Genomic DNA, 17,239 nt, shown 5'->3' on the forward strand with positions numbered 1-17,239 from the left:
AACCCTCAACTGTGGAACACTCATTGGAAGAAATTTTCCAGATCCCTCTTACTAAGTCCAAAGCAGATAATGTCCAGTGCTGACTCTGCTCTTCATGGCAATCTTCCCTTCCCTAGGTCAGGCGACTGGTGTCTGCTATCAATGTTCTCACCTGCTGAGAACCATGGCTGAATCTGAAGCAGATACATTAAGCTCTTTTCAGTAAGGATTGGATACCCTTCCTAGCATGCTGCAAGGAAATGAGCCCAGTGCTTTACCTGTCCAAGCTCAGCAAATGCATTCATTTGGTTTAACTCACTTATAATGTAAGTTCTCTATATACATGGAGATTTTACATTTTATACACATCACAGGGTAAACTGAGGAGCAAAGCATGGGAGTTAGTTTAATCTGCTTCTATAAACACAAGAGTCATCGACTCTCATCCACTTGAATGTCAGAAAGCCAGGCTTTTAGCCACACCTTCCTCCATTTGGACTGCAAACCTGAAAATTACTTCAATTACTTACCTGCATTTGAAATGAAGTTTGAGTAAAAACAAGAGTTGAACTTTAAGGAATGACAATATTAGTTTGTTTTGAAGTGGATGGAAAATGCTGAGGTCTAGAGAAAACATCACGATAATCTTCGCAAGGAAGAACTTATGTGTCTTACTTATCCTGCCTCTTTCTCCAGCTGGCCAGAACATACTCAGTATCTATTGATGTCATCAAAATCATCTTCAGATCTTGAGAATATGGATTTCTATGAGCCAAAGTGGAGAGCAGGTGTTGGTCTGAGAAGTCATCCATCATTATGCTGGGACCTGTTGGAAACAACCAGTAGGGGGATCAACCTGACTACCAACATTTTTTTGATACAGCACTGGCTACACTCACCAATGAGTCCACTATCAATTCTTCCACTTGCTGTTCACAAGACTAACGGTTCTGTATAAGCTAAGATTATGTTCGACCCATCTCTGTGTTCACAGTTTCCAGTGAGGCCCAAGCACTGAGGCAGGTTACACTCAATGAATGCATAAAAGTGGTTGCGTACCACAGTTATTACAATGAAGTCCCTTTACAGTGTCATCTAAAGCCTTCTAGTTACTGTCCCCTTCAATGAGTCCACAAGTGCCACATACAGAGTCCTGCACATAACTCTGCAGATGTGAAGAAAAGAAAACTGTCCTGAGAACAGTTTGTTTCCCACCTATCATCCACATTGCACTCTAGGGTTTGTAATCAGTGCTTCTGTCAGTTTTAATTTTTTTTTAATTTTTAATTTGTATATAAGTTAAAGGTTGACTGAAGAAAAGACTTACACATTGACTTACGCTTGTTCTGAAAGATAGGTGTTAGAAAAGCATCCATGTGCCAGTGATTTACGAAGACCATGCCTCACAGGAGGAAGAGGGAGTGGAGCTGAGGGAGCTGGGAAGAAAAGGCAAAACAGCCTGCAAAGTGTGTGATTTCAGGGACAGCACCATGTGTTTAAAAAATAATTTTTATAGTATTTGGACACTGAGTTGACTCTGCGTCAGTGTGGCAGTTACAGAGAAGAGCAAGACAGCAGATTTGGATACAGAAAAGAGTTCAGAGTGAAAACCATAGAAGTGAGTCGATGTTATGCATAACCAAAGTTGAATTTTACACTCTCCTATCAAGTGAATATAGCTTCCTGCATGTGGAAAGTCCCACAGAACTTGTGCCTTCTAGGCCTCTTCTGTCAATATTTTTACATCATATGATATATTGGTGTTGTTTGTGTAGCTGCTGTTTTTTCTTTTTATACAATTGATATAGCTAGCCTAATTCTCTAAAAAAAATAATAATATTTTTGTAAAAATATTTTGTAAAAATATTAGGATGTCTGTATAGCCTGGCCATAAGTTGATGTTGTAAAGCTGATTGGAATGCCTGCTGGGCCTTGAACTCACCCATGCCCAGTTTCCCTGACCAGATAATAACCCTTTCCTAATACTTAGTGATGCCTCATGAATCCTGGCCTTCCCTGGCCAGATAACAACCCTCTCTGAGACTCTAACAACCTTCCTAAATTTTGATGTCAGGGCCATCAAAAATGTAAACTTGTGTTATGCTCCTTAGAGTTTGGTTATCTGTAACCCCCCCCCCCCTTTGTGTAACTTTTTGGGCTATAAAACACAGAAATTATATGGAAATTTTTGAGTGAAATGTTCCAGTAACTTTCTACCAGGGTATAGGATAAATATGCCCAAATTAATTATATTTCTATCAAATAACAATACATCCTCCAAAAATGAAATTGGGGAACTGATTTAATTCACATAAGCTTTACTAATAATAAAATACATAAGAAATTCAATGAAAGAAAAGTAAGATGTGTATGTTGAAAATTACAAAAGATAAATTAGAGATCTAAATAAATAGAAAACATGCTCTGCATTAATAATAGTAATAACTTTAAAATAAATAAAAGGAACTAATTAACAAAAATTTGATTCTTGCGTTCATTTTACATCTATATATATATTATAAATAACTCATCATAACTTAACTTTCATTTTATATGCTAATTGTATTAATATTTGATTTTATGCTAATAAAGGATCTTGATTTTCTTCTTTGTGTTTCTTTAATTTGTTTTACTGCTGGATATAATTTTCAGTAAATAAGGCTCAATGGGAAATTCTGCCCAATAGCATTCCTACATTTATTTATTATTCAATCTTTTCTGTCCACCTAGAAGGCTAAATTCTTTCAAGTTTCCACGGTTTAATTTGTTGTATAAATAAATCATATCATCTTCAAATAATGATGATTTCTCCTTTCTTTATGCCCTTTATTATTATTTACTGACTAATAATAACACTCTTGTTCTGTTCCTAATTTTAATGTTAAATCTTCCTTTTTTATAATTAAGAATATTTACCATAACTTAGGTTAAAGATATATAAGGAATCTCCCTTTTATTCCAGAGAATTAAAGTAATTTTCTTCATCAATATGTTATTTTTATTGAGGACTTTATAAGCCACATAGGAAAATAATCAGATGTTTTATTTTTTTCTCTTTAAATTCTTTATATAGGCAACTATATTAATGGATCTTTCTAATGTTCAATTATTCTTGCGCTTCTGGTTTCTACCAGAAGTATATGATATTTAATGTACATAAATTCCTAAGTGGAACTGGATAATAGCTATTGGGTGTCAGGTTTATTTGTTTGCTTTGTCTTTATTTTTGTGCTTTACTTATCTTCCAGTAGTTTTGACAGGTTGTTGACTTTGGGAGCGAGATGGATTCTTTCCTTGTAAGATGACTTCAGTTATAGCATTCACCTCTTTGAAACTGTCACAGAAGAACCTAGGACCTTCTGAATAGTTATAATATTGACTACAGAACCAACTCTTTGTTAGCTGGTATATTTAGGGTTCTTTCCTCCTTTGGGTCTCATTTTCATTGTTTTTCATTTTTAACAAAAATTTTCATCTCATTTTGATTTCAAATAACCAACATAAAGTTGTACAAAGTCTTTCATGAATTACTAATTACTACATCCATTAAAAGCCACCTTTTAAATCTCAATGTATGAACATTATTGGGCGCTGCCACATAAGAGCTGAGCGCCCCCTAGCTTTGAGCGATGGAAAGTGGACCCTGGCTTCCCTGAATATTACCTTTATCCATCCTCCTAGAGTTTACTTTCATATTTTATTAACTTTTTAAAAATAAAATTTATTTTATTGTAGAATAATTTTTTTGGTAATGAAATTATGGCCTTTGCTGGTGAATGGATGGAACTGGAGAATATCATGCTAAGTGAAATAAGCCAGTCCCCCAAATCCAAAGATAGAATGTTCTCTCTGATATGTGGAAGTTAACCCACAACAAGGTGGGGAAGATTAGAAGTTCATTGGACTAGACAAAGGGGAATGAAGGGAAGGGAGCAAGAATGGGAATAAAAAGGACAGTAGGATGATCAGGCATATGTTTCCTAATCTTGTATTATGAATAAACACCAACGTAACTCCATGTTACAATGGAATCATAATTGGAACAAGCTATACTTATTCCATGTGTGTATAATACGTGAAAATATACTTTACTGTCGTGTATATCTAGAAAAACCCAAATTAAATAAATACAATTATGACTTATTTGATAACTTCTGTTATATAATTAACTTTAATATCCACTCAGGTAATACTGCATTCATACTTGTTTTCTTTCTTCTACAGCTTTTAATTTACTCCATGTTTCTTTTACTTTTTTGAGTTGAATGTCCAGGTTGTTAATTTGCAAACTTTCTGATTTTCTACAAATTATTTTAGTTTCAAACTGCTGTGCAACTCTACCTTGGTTGTATAATATCATTATCATCTGTAGACATGACTAGATATTCAAGAGAATATATATACACCAATCTACAAAAAACACAATATAGTGAATATATTGAAAGGACATAAACCAGACATTAATGCTACAAATAACTATAGTGATTAGAAAAAAAATTAGACTTACAAAATAAAATAAAACCAAAAACTACAGGAGAAAACAATTTCATTATTCCACCAGAAATTGTACTATCCTATGGGTGAAGACAATAACTGTTAGTTCCCTCTGCCAAAGTAACTCCATTTTGAAAATCAGCACCTGCCCACCCAGGCATATCTTTCCCATTAGGCCCACCCGGAAAGAGTCCCTACTACAGAAACCACAGCAAAGACATCAAGTAACAATCACAGGACCAGACAGGTTCCTTTTCAACTACTCCATTGTACTTGACTATATACTTAAGGAGTTTTTTTTGTTTTTGTTTTCCCAGCAGGCTGCTGCATCTTGCAGAAGGGTAGCCTGACAGATCATCTCTATCAATAAACCTTTGCTTGAACTCAGAGATGTGTCTCTCATGTGCCAGATACCCTAATAACCACCACTTCCTTGTTTTCAATTTTGAGGTTACAGAATCCACACCTTTCTGCCAAAAACTAAGTAGAAAGAAATAATCTCTGCTAACAAACCAAGAGTAATTAACAAAATCATTAGTGAGACTTATTCTTAACTAAAATCATGCAGAAGATAAATTCCAAAAGGAAAAAAAAATATATGTAACATTAATTTTCACGTTTGGAACGTTCCATGGTATAATTATTTCTTCCTTGTTTGGCTAAATTGCATCATTGTCTACCCACATTTTTGACTAACAGTGTTGGTGAGGCACAGAACACTTTCAAAACAAAATTCCGCCTCCTACCTATTCTTTGGGTCCTCAGAGTCTCGTTCACAGATCCCCTGTGTTCTCCAAACTGGAAAATTCTCTAGAACTACAAGATGTGGCTTTGGACAGATCACTCTTCCTAAGTAAGGAAATAATGGAAGAAAAGTCACTTACAAATGACTTAAAATAGTACACTCTAGTACATTTGTAACAATGTAAAGGAATGTTCCTTCTGATACTTTTTCATAGTGCTCAACTAAGCTTTTTTTTTCCCTCTTTTGTCTTATTTCGATGAAAGATAAACATTTCTTAATTACTTCTTTTCTGGTTTGTGTCTGTTTACATTCCTTTAATATTTATTCATGTGTATTTTTTCCTTTTCAGCTTTACTGAGATACATTTGGCAAATAAAATCAAATATAATTAACATATACAGCATAATGTTTTGTTGTATGTATACTTTAATGAAATGATCACCACAAACAAAATAATTAACATTTTCATCACCTAACAGTTACTTATCATTTTTTCTTTTCTTTTTAAAGATGAGAACATTTAAAATTTGCTCTATTAGCAAAGTTTAAATACACAATATTGTATTGTTAATTATGCCAAATATTAGATACCCAGAACTTATCTTACATAACAGAAACCTAAATTTTAACCAACATTTCTGCATTTCCACCTTCCCCCAATCCCTGGAAACCACCATGTTTTTTGAATTGGACATTTTAGACTCCACATATAAGTGGGATCACGCAGTATTTTCCTGTTTCTTGATTGTTTCATTTTGCTTAATAGTCCTCGAGGTTCATCTGAGTTCCTACAAATGGCACAATTTTCTTCTTTCTTAAGGGTAAAAAAATATTCCATTCTATATAGGTGAATTATGTATTTATATATCCCACATTTTCTTTGTTTATCCGTTATTGGACGTTAAAACTACTTTTTATTCTGGCTATTTTGAATAATCCAACAATGAGCATCATAGTGCTGATATGACTTTAGACAGTGATTTTATTCCCTTTGGATATAAATTCAGAAGTGAACCTGCTAGAGCATGAGACACTTCTATTTTTACTACTTTGAGAAAACGTCATACTGTTTTCCATAACAGTTGTACCAATTTCCATTCTTAACAACAGCATGTAGGGTTTCCCTCTTCCCCACATCATCAGCATCTTTTTTATCTTTTTGCCTTCTTGACAATAGCTTTTATTTTCCAGTACTAAGTATTAAGCCCATGGGTGTGATGCCACTGAGCTACATCCCCACCCCATTTTTTTTTAATTCTGTATTTGAAACAAGATCTTACTAAGTTAAAACTGGCCTTCAACTTGTGATCCTCCTGCCTCAGGCTCCTGAGTAACTAGGATTATGGGGGTGCACCACCATGCCAGAGTGATAGTAGCCATTCTAATAGGCAAAGATGATATCTCATTAAATATACAAATTCAGTAAGGATGCAGGATACAAAATCAACATACAAAAATCAGTAGTGTTTCTATATATAAATACTGAATTTTCCGAATGGGAAATGTAAAGAACAAGCCCATTTATAGCAGCAACAAAAGGAACAAACCTAGTTTAAGTTTTGTTAAACTTAACAAAAGAAGGGAAGACTAAAAATTATAAAATATTCATGAAAACAATTGACATACAGATAAATAAAACAGCATCCCACGTCCATGAATTGGAAGAATCAATATTGTTAAAATGTCCATACGTTCCTAAGTGATCTACAGATTTAATGTAAAAGACCAAAAATGAGTCCACACATTCTTGGTGAGCTGACTTTTCACAAGCATGCTAAGAATTTGCACTAGAAAAAAAGAGTCATCTCAACAAATGGTAATGAGAATACTGCACATCTATATGCAAAAGAAATAAATTAGACTCTTATCTCAAACTAGATATGAATGTTAATTCAAAATTGACTGAAGACTTAAATGGTAAAACTAAAACAGCAAAACTACCAGAATAAAACTTAGAGAAAGGCTGGGGTTGTAGCTCAGTGGTAGAGCACTTGCCTCGCATGCGGGAGCCCCTGAGTTTGATCCTCAGCACCATATAAGTAAAAATAAAGATATTGTGTCCATCAACAACTAAGAAGAAAAAAAAACTTAGAGAAAAGATCTTTTACCAGCTACTGTTGAAAATGTGCTATAATCATCTGTTGACAACCTGTATTTCCATCAAAAGGAGTATAATTATGACATTAGAATACATTTAACAAAACTACAAAATGTTAACAACAGAAGATATCAAATAACATCAACCTATAAATCTTCAATTGTCAAAGATTTTTTAAATAAAGTCCTGTCTTTTCTTTTTAACATCTATTTTTATTTTTTCATTAAGGTTACCAAAAAAAAAAAAAAATCCAGAAGCAGTGGTACACACCTTAATCCCAGGGACACAGGAGGCTGAGGCAGGAAGATGACGTGTTCGAGGCCAGCCAGGGAAACTTAGCAAGACTGTTTCAAAAAAAAAAAAAACAAAACCATAAAGGCGGGAAATTTAGCTCAGTGGCTCAGTGGTAGAGCTTCCCTGGGGTCAATGTCCAGCACAAAAGGGAAAGAAAAGAGTTTAAGATAAAGATGTAGAGGGTAAGTGCCTGGACAGTGTTATGTGCTCACACAATTGGACCTCTTCAGAAGCTCTATTTTAGTCTCGGCATTTCTTCAACCTTCCAACTTCTGTCTACACTCAATATCCTTTCTGTGATTAATTTCTAGAGGCTTTACATATTCAAGGGTTTTTTTTTAATTTAATCCTATAGGTCAATGGCCTTCTCTTTTTTATGTTCCATAGGAAATGTTCCCTTAGATAGCAATTCCACACATTTGAATTATGAAATAATGTCCCTGATCAGCACAGTGAAGTGTTATTAAAAAAATGTCTCTTTGTCAGTATTAATCCACAATACTTGGGTAATTTCCCTGACCTCTTGTTATATCACCTTCAGATTCTCAAAAGCCTTATATAATTACTTCCAATTTTTTTCATGATTTTACTAATGAGTCCATGAACTTCCATTTCTTCAAAATCCATGTGCAAGTCCCTCTGTCCTTATCTCCACATCTTACATCATCAATTGAAATATATAGTTAGAGTCAAGGCTATTGACATAATCAGGGTCCACATGATCCAAAGGAGCTCTGAGGCCCTTGGAGCTAAAATTCCAAATGGAAATCCCTGCAATTCTTCCTATATCTGTTACATTTTTGTTCCACAGGAAATAAGCGTTAAGTTATGTTACCATATATTATAGTAGTGCTGTCTCATAGATCTACTAACATGATTGAACTGTTCTGTGATGATCAGTACAGAATTGAATTGAATTGAATTAATTAAACTGATCTAAATTTGGGAAAATGCATTTTCAATATTTAAGCTCAAAATGGTATCTTTTGAATTTTTATCCACATTGTCCTGGCTTTCTAGGTACATACGCACCCAGCATATATATTAAACCAGCCAGGCCTTCCCCTTGTTTCTGAATCCTCAAGACAGACACTGCTCAGCTCAAGAGGAAACCCAATACACCTGCACGGTGACAGCAGTGCTTCATTTGAGGACTCTGAAGGATCCATCACAAAGTCCTATTCTTTTCCATCCACACTACCCACACTGTGATATTCTATATTCAATGACTAAAGATTATTGTTCCTTGATTCCTTGCACTATCAGTGAAGTACACTAGGGGGCGCAGTTGCCATCACCTAAAGCTGGCTTCTCATTACCATGGAGTGCCACTACTCCAGTCAACTCCAGCCAAGACAGGTGACCCACCTGGAGGAGTCCATGAAGCTGCCCAGTGTGAAATATTTCAGAAACAGATTTACTACTGAATTTCAAATTTTAAACTTCTCGTATCTGGTTAATTGAACATAATGTTCCTCTCTTTGTAATGTAAACTTTTCTTTCTACTTCTCCCACTCAAAGGCTTTTTATTTACAATGATCTGAATTTATATCTTAGAATAAATTTCTTTAGATTAATTATTGCTTCATCTGGCAGGTAATGTGTTAGTCACATTATCAGTTAATATAGTTTAGAAACTTCTGGCCTGAGATCTCTCTGTCTCTGTATCTCTCTTCTCTCTTCTCCCTCACCACTCCTTTTGTCTTAGACTTTACTATATTTTAATTTCTTTTAATTTTAGAATTCAAGAAATGGCATAAAGAGAATATAGAAAGTTGTCATATACCTCTCGCCTAGTTTACCCTAAGATTGCATCTTATATTACGGGTAGATTTGTTAAAACTAAAACATTATCATTAGCATTTGCTCAAAGTTTTCATCTAAGATATGAATATGCATTTAGTTATTTCTCTTTAGTCTTCTCTGATCTGTAAGAGTTTCTCCTCTTTGGTTTTCATGAACTTGATAATTGCAAACAGTATTGGCCAGATGTTGTAAAATGTCCATCTTTTCAGGTTAGTCGGATGTTTCTTTCATGATTGGTTTGAGGTGTGGATTGGAAGGGAGAGTACCATATGAAAACCCTCCCATCCATCATCTCAAAATCCCGTCACACCCACAAGACTTACCACTGATGGTATTAAACGTGATCCCTTGGTGAAGGTTCTGTATTCCAGCTTTTTCCACTGTAAATTTATTTTTACCTTTGCACAAAGGCCAGCCCACATTAAACTTCATGTCTTGGGTTAGATTTCTGTAACAAAGATGTAGTTCTGTTTTCTTGTTTTTAATATATTCACAATTTATTTATATCTGGGAGGACAAATACGTATTTATTTTCTACTTTGGGTTTTTCCTGGGTATTATACCATCTGTAGGTCACCTTTTCGCCTGACCATATCAGTGACTTACTTCTCTGTCTCTGTTTATCCATTTCCCTAATTTTCCCGTGCACACTGATTCCCCAAGCCTCGGCCTGAATTCAGCTCTACAGTCATCTCTATCCCTGTTATAACACTGTGTGAGAAACTTTCTATAGGAATTGAAACAATAGCCTTAACTAAATTGTTTTTCTCTATATGGATGTAACTAGAGCGGGAAGACCAATTCCAGGATTTTTTTTGCTATCCATGTCTGTGAAATGAAAACTTCACAAAGAACCATTGTGAAAATTAAATGGGGAATTCGGTGAAGATCAGAGAAGAAACATTTGACAATCATGAGCTGCTAGTATCACCTGAACTGCTACTACCAAGATCATCATCACAGAGGAGCTCAGCAACTCCAGGAAACACTGATGCCAACCTTGTAATGTGTGATATACCTGAAGGTGCTGATCACTTTCATCTGTTCCTTAGATTACTAGATCTTTAAACTTTTCAGGTCTTGATCCTAATAAATTTTGGCTTTGGGGGGGAAGAAATCCACAAAATTTTAAAAATGTTTTGTTTGACTTAATAATAGTTGTATTAATTATGGAGTACAATGAATCATCTCAATACATGAATGCATTGTGGCATTTAAAAATTAGATTAATTAATATATTGATGGGCTGGGGTTATAGCTCAGTGGTGGAGCACTTACTAGCACATGTGAGGCACTGGGTTTGATACTCAGCACCACATAAAAATCTATTTATTTATAAAAATAAATAAATAAATAAAGGTATTGCGTCCATCTACAACTAAAAAATAGTTTTAAAAATAAAAAATTAAAATATTCATAATTTATTCATCACCTCACATATTTGTAGTTTTCTTTCTTGTTTATTTAATCTATTTTTTTTTACTGGGGATTAAACCCAGGGATGCTTTTAAGCACCATGTTATTGACTTACAATACCAGTTAAAATTTCACATTTGGTCATGGTGAATAATATCATTTAGGGAAAACTTTTTTACTGAGTATAACTAGTAAAGATAGATTTTGAAAAATATCATTTATTTTGAAATATCTGAGGGTCATCAAGACAGTGAAGGATTAGAGGTCCATGATTCAAGAAAGGAAGGAAGTTCCTGGCATCCGGAGCCACATTCCTTCATCTACAGGTATCTGGGAATTCCAAAAGCACAGATGAGACTGAGCAGAACTTTCTGCAGAGCCATGGGACCCAGGAGAAAATAACTAGAAGCTGGAGCCTCCATAGAAGACACACAGTGGTCAATACATTCAGTATGAGGTTGCAACCCTAAAGCCTTACATCCTCAATCCCTAGGCCCTAGGACTAAGATGAATCATCAGTAGAAAAATAAATAAATAAATAAATAAATAAAGTTGCCCTAATAAGTGATTAAAAATCCAAATTTGAATAGTTTCACTTCCTGATCTGATGAAAAGCAGCAAGCATTGCTAGTCACTAACCCTGTAAGGCTGAACAATTGAAAGGACAAATAAATAAAAATTAAATACTTATTCTTTGCTGCATTTAAATTCTATTTAGATTTTTAAATTAACATAGAAAAACAATTCAAATATCTAACAACCATAAGACATAGTCAGAAGAAGGATAAATGGAATTAAAGTGTTCTGTCATTGAGTTAGCTCCTCCTTTAGTGCTAACTTAGTTAGCACTAAAATATCAATTTCTATTAAATCTAAACATGTAGGATTGTGTAAGAGTTTCTAAGGTGGCCAATTAAAATGCTAAAAGATCATGAAATCAACAAGTTAAGAAATGAGAAAATGCTGTAGTGAGAAATACTTAATCTGAAATAGGCAGAAAAGGGTCAGAAAAAGAAGGATAAAATAGCAAAACAGTAGGTGGAAAGTTAATTAGTTAATTAATTAATTAATCTATCTATCTACTTATTTATCTATTTATTTTACTGGATATTGAACCCAAAGGTGCTTAACTACTTACCCACATTCCCAGCCCTTTTAATTTGCTTATTAATTGATTGATTTTTTGAGACAAGTTCTCACTAAGTTGCTCAGCCTCCTTAGTCACTGGCACTACATGTGTGCAACACCACATCCATATAGAGTAGATGGTAGATTTAAAACCAAATATATCAGTAATTTCCTTAATGTCAATTAATTTCATTAATTGTCAAAGTGAATAGAAAGCAACATACCTATATTATGCTTACAAGTGACAAAAACAGAGATTTACAAATTAAAGAGATGGAAAAAGATATACTTCAAAAACACTAGAAACCTGTATGGATGCACTTATTTTAGATAATCACTATATTGGCAAGTAAGCATTATTCAAGTTCAATCAATAAGTGCATCACAAGGAAGATAGAACATTTCTAAACATGTATGCATGTGATGATGCATTCTCTAAGTTATAAAACAAAACTATGGTGCAGAAAGAGGTGTATTAAAATCCACAATTTTGGTGCAGAATTTTTAATAGACTTCTATGAACAACAAAGTATAAATAAGATTTAAACATTTTTAATAAACATGACCTAATGAAACATTTGGAATTCAAAACTCTTAAAACCGAAAAGCATACATTCTTTTAAAGTAAACATGGGACATTCATTGTCAAACTCTGTTTGTGAAGCAACATGCATTTCAGATAGCTAAAAGTGTACAAAATGTTTCCCTGGCACAATTAAATTAAAAATCAGTGATTTAAAATGCAACCAGAAAATTCCTCCATGTCTAGAAATTCTGAAATACAAATTCTGAATACCTAATGTGTCAAAAAGCAGACGTTATAGGAAACATCAAGCTGACAAAGGCAACCCAGTACGTCAGACTTTCTGATTTGCACTAGTGCCCTGCTTCAAGGAAGTTTTTAGCATTAAAGCACATATGGGAAACTAATGGCTGAAAATAAGTTACTTAAGCAACTGCATCAAAAAATTAGGAAAAAAAATACAAAAGCAAATTAAACTCAAGGAAAGTAGGAGGAAGAAGATAACAAAGGAAATGATAAGATCAGAGAAACAACCAACAAAACCAAAAGTTAGTTCTTTTGAAAACTTTATGTGTCGATGCACCCTTGTCAGGATAAGAGAAAAAAAAAAAAGAGAACAAGAGTTAAAGTTCACTGGGAGTGTGACTCAGTGGTGGGTGTTTGCCCAGCATGCACAAGGCCCTGAGTAATTCAATCCCCAGAACCACACACACACAAAAATAAAAACATAGAGAATGAGAACAAATTTTCCATACCAGAGGGAAGGGAAAATAATTATTAATACAGTAATAATAGAAAGAGATGAAGAAGCTGTTAGCAATAAATTAGGCACATTGAATAACTCGTACAACAAAACACTTGGAAAACACAATGTACCAAACTTACACAATCATAAGAAGTGTAAATAGATACCTAAGTGATGAAATCTACGATCGATACCATCTTATAATCAACAGTTTTTGACTATTTTTAATTGTGATTATTTTTTGAAACTACGAGGACTATTATTTGATCAAAATCCATGATCACTGGATGCAATATCACGAGATTGATTGTCAGCTGGGCTAATATCTGAAGTTTCTGGACTTCTTGGTACTTATTCTAAATGGGAGAGAAGACATGACGAGGGTTGACAGATTTCCTGATAAGACCTGTCAAAAGAATGACCAAAAATCAGCTCTACACGAGTTATGTGTATGGCCACATTCATCATTCAAAATGACAACTATTGTCATATTGTTAGTCACAATGACAAAAATGTGGAAACAGCCCAACTATAAATAAATGGATAAACAAAATGTGGGTTATGATACATGCAATGAGATATTATTGGGCCTTAAGAAGGAAGGAAACTCTGGCACCTTCTATGACACAGATGGAACTTGAGGACACGCTGCTAAGTCAAACAGGCCAGCGGCAAAGAGACAAATATTCCATGATTCTGTGTATCCCAGGCACAGAGAAAACACAAACTCGCAGAGACGGAAGGTGCAGCGGTCACTAGCAGGGCCTTGGGAAGGGAAGGAATAGCAGGTTTTTGTTCTTTGTTGATGTTGTTTTTAGGAGAAGTGAGTTTCCATTTTGTAAAAGGAAAGATCCTGGAGTTGGATGCTGGCAAGGGCGCGAGTGGACTTAAAAAATGGTAAAGATGGTACATTCGACGTTATGTGGATTTTACCACATTAAATAATAATAATAATAGCTCCACACAGAAGATGAGGGTTAAGAGGGGAGTTCTGGTGGAAAGACAGAGACAAGTGTGCTCTAGACAGATGGAATGGTGGGAGGAGTGAGAGGGTGCAGGGGAAAGAACACTTAAACTTACCGATGCCACCAAAACCACAGGGCAAGGCCCAGTGAAATGACCAGACAGAGCACCATCACCGTCCAAATGATCACAGCAATGGAGACCGAGCCTCCTGCCGATTGGGAGAGGACATGAGATGGTACTTCACCTCTCATCCCCGCACCCCTGGTTTTCCTTAGCCAGCTACTGTGTGCTTCATTCTCTTTCTCTTCCTCCCTTTCTTTTCCTCTTTCCCTTTTTCTCTTTCCTCCTCTCCCTCCCCATCACACCATCCTTCTCCATCACACCACCCTTCTCCAGTCCCTCTGTGCTATAGCAGACCCCCTCCCCCCATCTCCAGCCTGGGTCCCACTCTTACCACCCCAGTGGAGGACGAGGTCCTGCCCTCCTAGGCTGCTGTGCTTCACCCTGCAGGCCAGGCCAGCCGCCTCCCCAGCTGCCACGTCCAGGGTTGCTCGGAGATACCACGTGCCATCAGCATTGGGCAGGATGTCACCTCTCTGAGTGCCCAGCTGCTCCTGCCCACCTCGCATCCACATCACCCACACGGGCTTTGGGTAGAAGCCAGACACATGGCACACCAGCAGCAGACGGCCAGGCCCAGGACTGGGGCCACTGGACAGCCAGGCCTCGGGCTTCACTGGTACAGAAAGGGGTACAGACGGTGTCACGTTATGACACTAACCCATAGCAGAGGGACTGAGAGACTCACGAGTTCGGGCCTAGGAGAGGTGGTGGAAAGTGAAACAGAGCGGCACTAACCTTGCCTCTGCAGATCTGCCTTCCCCACCTCGAGAACACCCAGGAGAAACCGGGGGCAGGTTTCATACAGCAGCTTCTTCACAATGTGGAAGATGTCTCCCTAAGGTCTGAGCAGGGTGCATACGAGCTGTGCCCTGCTGCCCCCTTCTGGAGCAGGCACACACGAAGAATTCCTGAAGCTCACAAAATCCAGGCCTCCTAAAGCCCCCCTTAAGAAGCTCAGGATGGCTCCCCCGGAGTGCAGCTCACAGCCTGCTATGCCCTGGATCTCAAAGGGGTCTGTGCAGAAGGAAAACAGATGAAAGTTACAAACAAGCAATAAAGAGATAATGGGGAGGAAGGACCAAGGATTTTGGATTTGGGTGAGGATAGAAGCCTGGAATCCTAGATAATGAACCAAAGTCCTTACACCATTCAGACACTTTCAGAAAGTGGAGCCATGGAGAGAGGGTTGCTTGTCGTAAATGGATCAAGAGCGTGGTAGAATGTGTGGTGGGTAAGAGGGCACAGGAGAGGCAGAGGACAAGGAAGAATACCATGCAATCCCCAAAATAGCATTCTAGAGAGAAGCAGAGGGTCATGTGGACCGAAGGTCGAAGGGATGGATAAAAAGAAGAGCCACACTTTAGGTCACTCAAGCAGCCAGTAGCAAAGTAAGGATCCAGTTTCATGGGAAATAAACCAGGGACTGGTCACAAAGCAACTGCCTTCAACTATCACAAATGCAGAAGCAGCCAGAGTTGGGGACACTTTGTGGAGGTGTGGAGGGAGCCTGCTCTATAGAAGAGTGTGCTCATAACTGGGCAAAGAAGGGAAAAGAAGAAAGGGCCAGAGAGAGCATTTCCCTCAACCAAGAGAAAACTAGTAACGGAGAAGCCGCCAGGTCTGAGGATGGGACTTACATTCCAACTGGAACTCACGGACGTGGGCCCGCATTTCTCGAATGAATGCAAAGGTATAGACCCGGAATAGCTCCACCAAATCAGATATCTCCACATCACTGAAATTGCCCTTCGACCAGGGCTTCAGGAATATGGCAGTGTCTGCGACACTATTCCAACCATGAATCTGCAGGCCATCCAACCAGCCTGAGCCGTGATATTGTATCCAGGTGCTGTTGACAAAGGATGAGATTTGGATGAGGTGGAATGAGGTTGGCTCCTGGGAGGCTGTGAAGAAAGGAAGGAAAGAGAGTGAAGAGAAAGGGAGAGGCAGGAGGGAAAGAGAAATCATGCAGCAAACAAAATCCCAGGGTCTGCAGAAACATAACGCTTTGGCACATTTGAGAGCCCCCAGGGCCTCAGGCGGCAGCCCCACCTGCAGCAGGTGGAAGAGGGCCGGAGTCAGGAGGGGGCAGGACCTCAGAGTACACGTGCACCTGGGCAAGGCACCCTGCTTTCAACCAGGTCCTCTGCAGCAGTTTATGCCACAGTCATGCTTACCTCCCTGATTGCCCCCACCTGGGTAGAGAACTGCTAATACAAGCAGCAGCAGCATTTCACTGAGGGAGGACTTCTGGCTTTCGGCTGATGTTTGAACTCTCATTTTGGAAACCCTGTTTCTCAGCACTTGGTAGTGACTTCCTCTCTTCCAACTGACAAATCTCTTCCTCAGGCAAACTCTGCACCAGAGAATTAAAGGTGCCTCCTACTCATCTGGGGACTCCTACTCCACCTCTCATCTCCCCGGTCCCCCTGACGACTTCCTTCATCTGACCTCAGAAGAGCCCCTGTGAGATTTTGAAACACCATTTCCCTACCTCCCTGAACCTTACGCCCACCTTATTAAATAAGAGGGTAGTACTAAATAATTGCTCAGATTCCAATCTGTGAGGATTCTTTCAGTGGTTTCTCCCCTCAATTCACCCCCTCCCTTCCCCTCCCCGCTCTTCTCTGCCACTGTTGTGAACCCTTCTCAATATTCTCAGTGTCTCCTTTTTCTTAACTGGTCCTCTGTGTCTGGTGTCCCCGATCTCATACTCAAGTCTGGTACTGTGTGTGGGGGGGTGTATGTGTGTGTGTGCTCCTCTGTCTGTGTTGATAGTCACTTACCTAAAGGCAAAACATGTTAAACACCTCCTAAATCCCAGATTCAAACATGATAAATGCTGCAGTTTAGAGTTCAAACAAAATTATCTAATACCATACAATTTTTGAGGGTAAAAATAGCATTTGGTACTGTACTACT

At 37.4% G+C, this 17,239-nt stretch overlaps 1 pseudogene; it reads right to left on the bottom strand.

Moving 5' to 3' along the window:
* Nucleotides 1–650: 650 nt before the first annotated feature.
* On the bottom strand, nt 651–16,549 carry LOC143403537 (T-cell surface glycoprotein CD1b-like; annotated as a pseudogene).
* Nucleotides 16,550–17,239: the final 690 nt, after the last annotated feature.

This window comes from Callospermophilus lateralis, chromosome 7, assembly GCF_048772815.1.
Source record: "Callospermophilus lateralis isolate mCalLat2 chromosome 7, mCalLat2.hap1, whole genome shotgun sequence".
Classification (NCBI taxonomy): Eukaryota; Metazoa; Chordata; class Mammalia; order Rodentia; family Sciuridae; genus Callospermophilus; species Callospermophilus lateralis.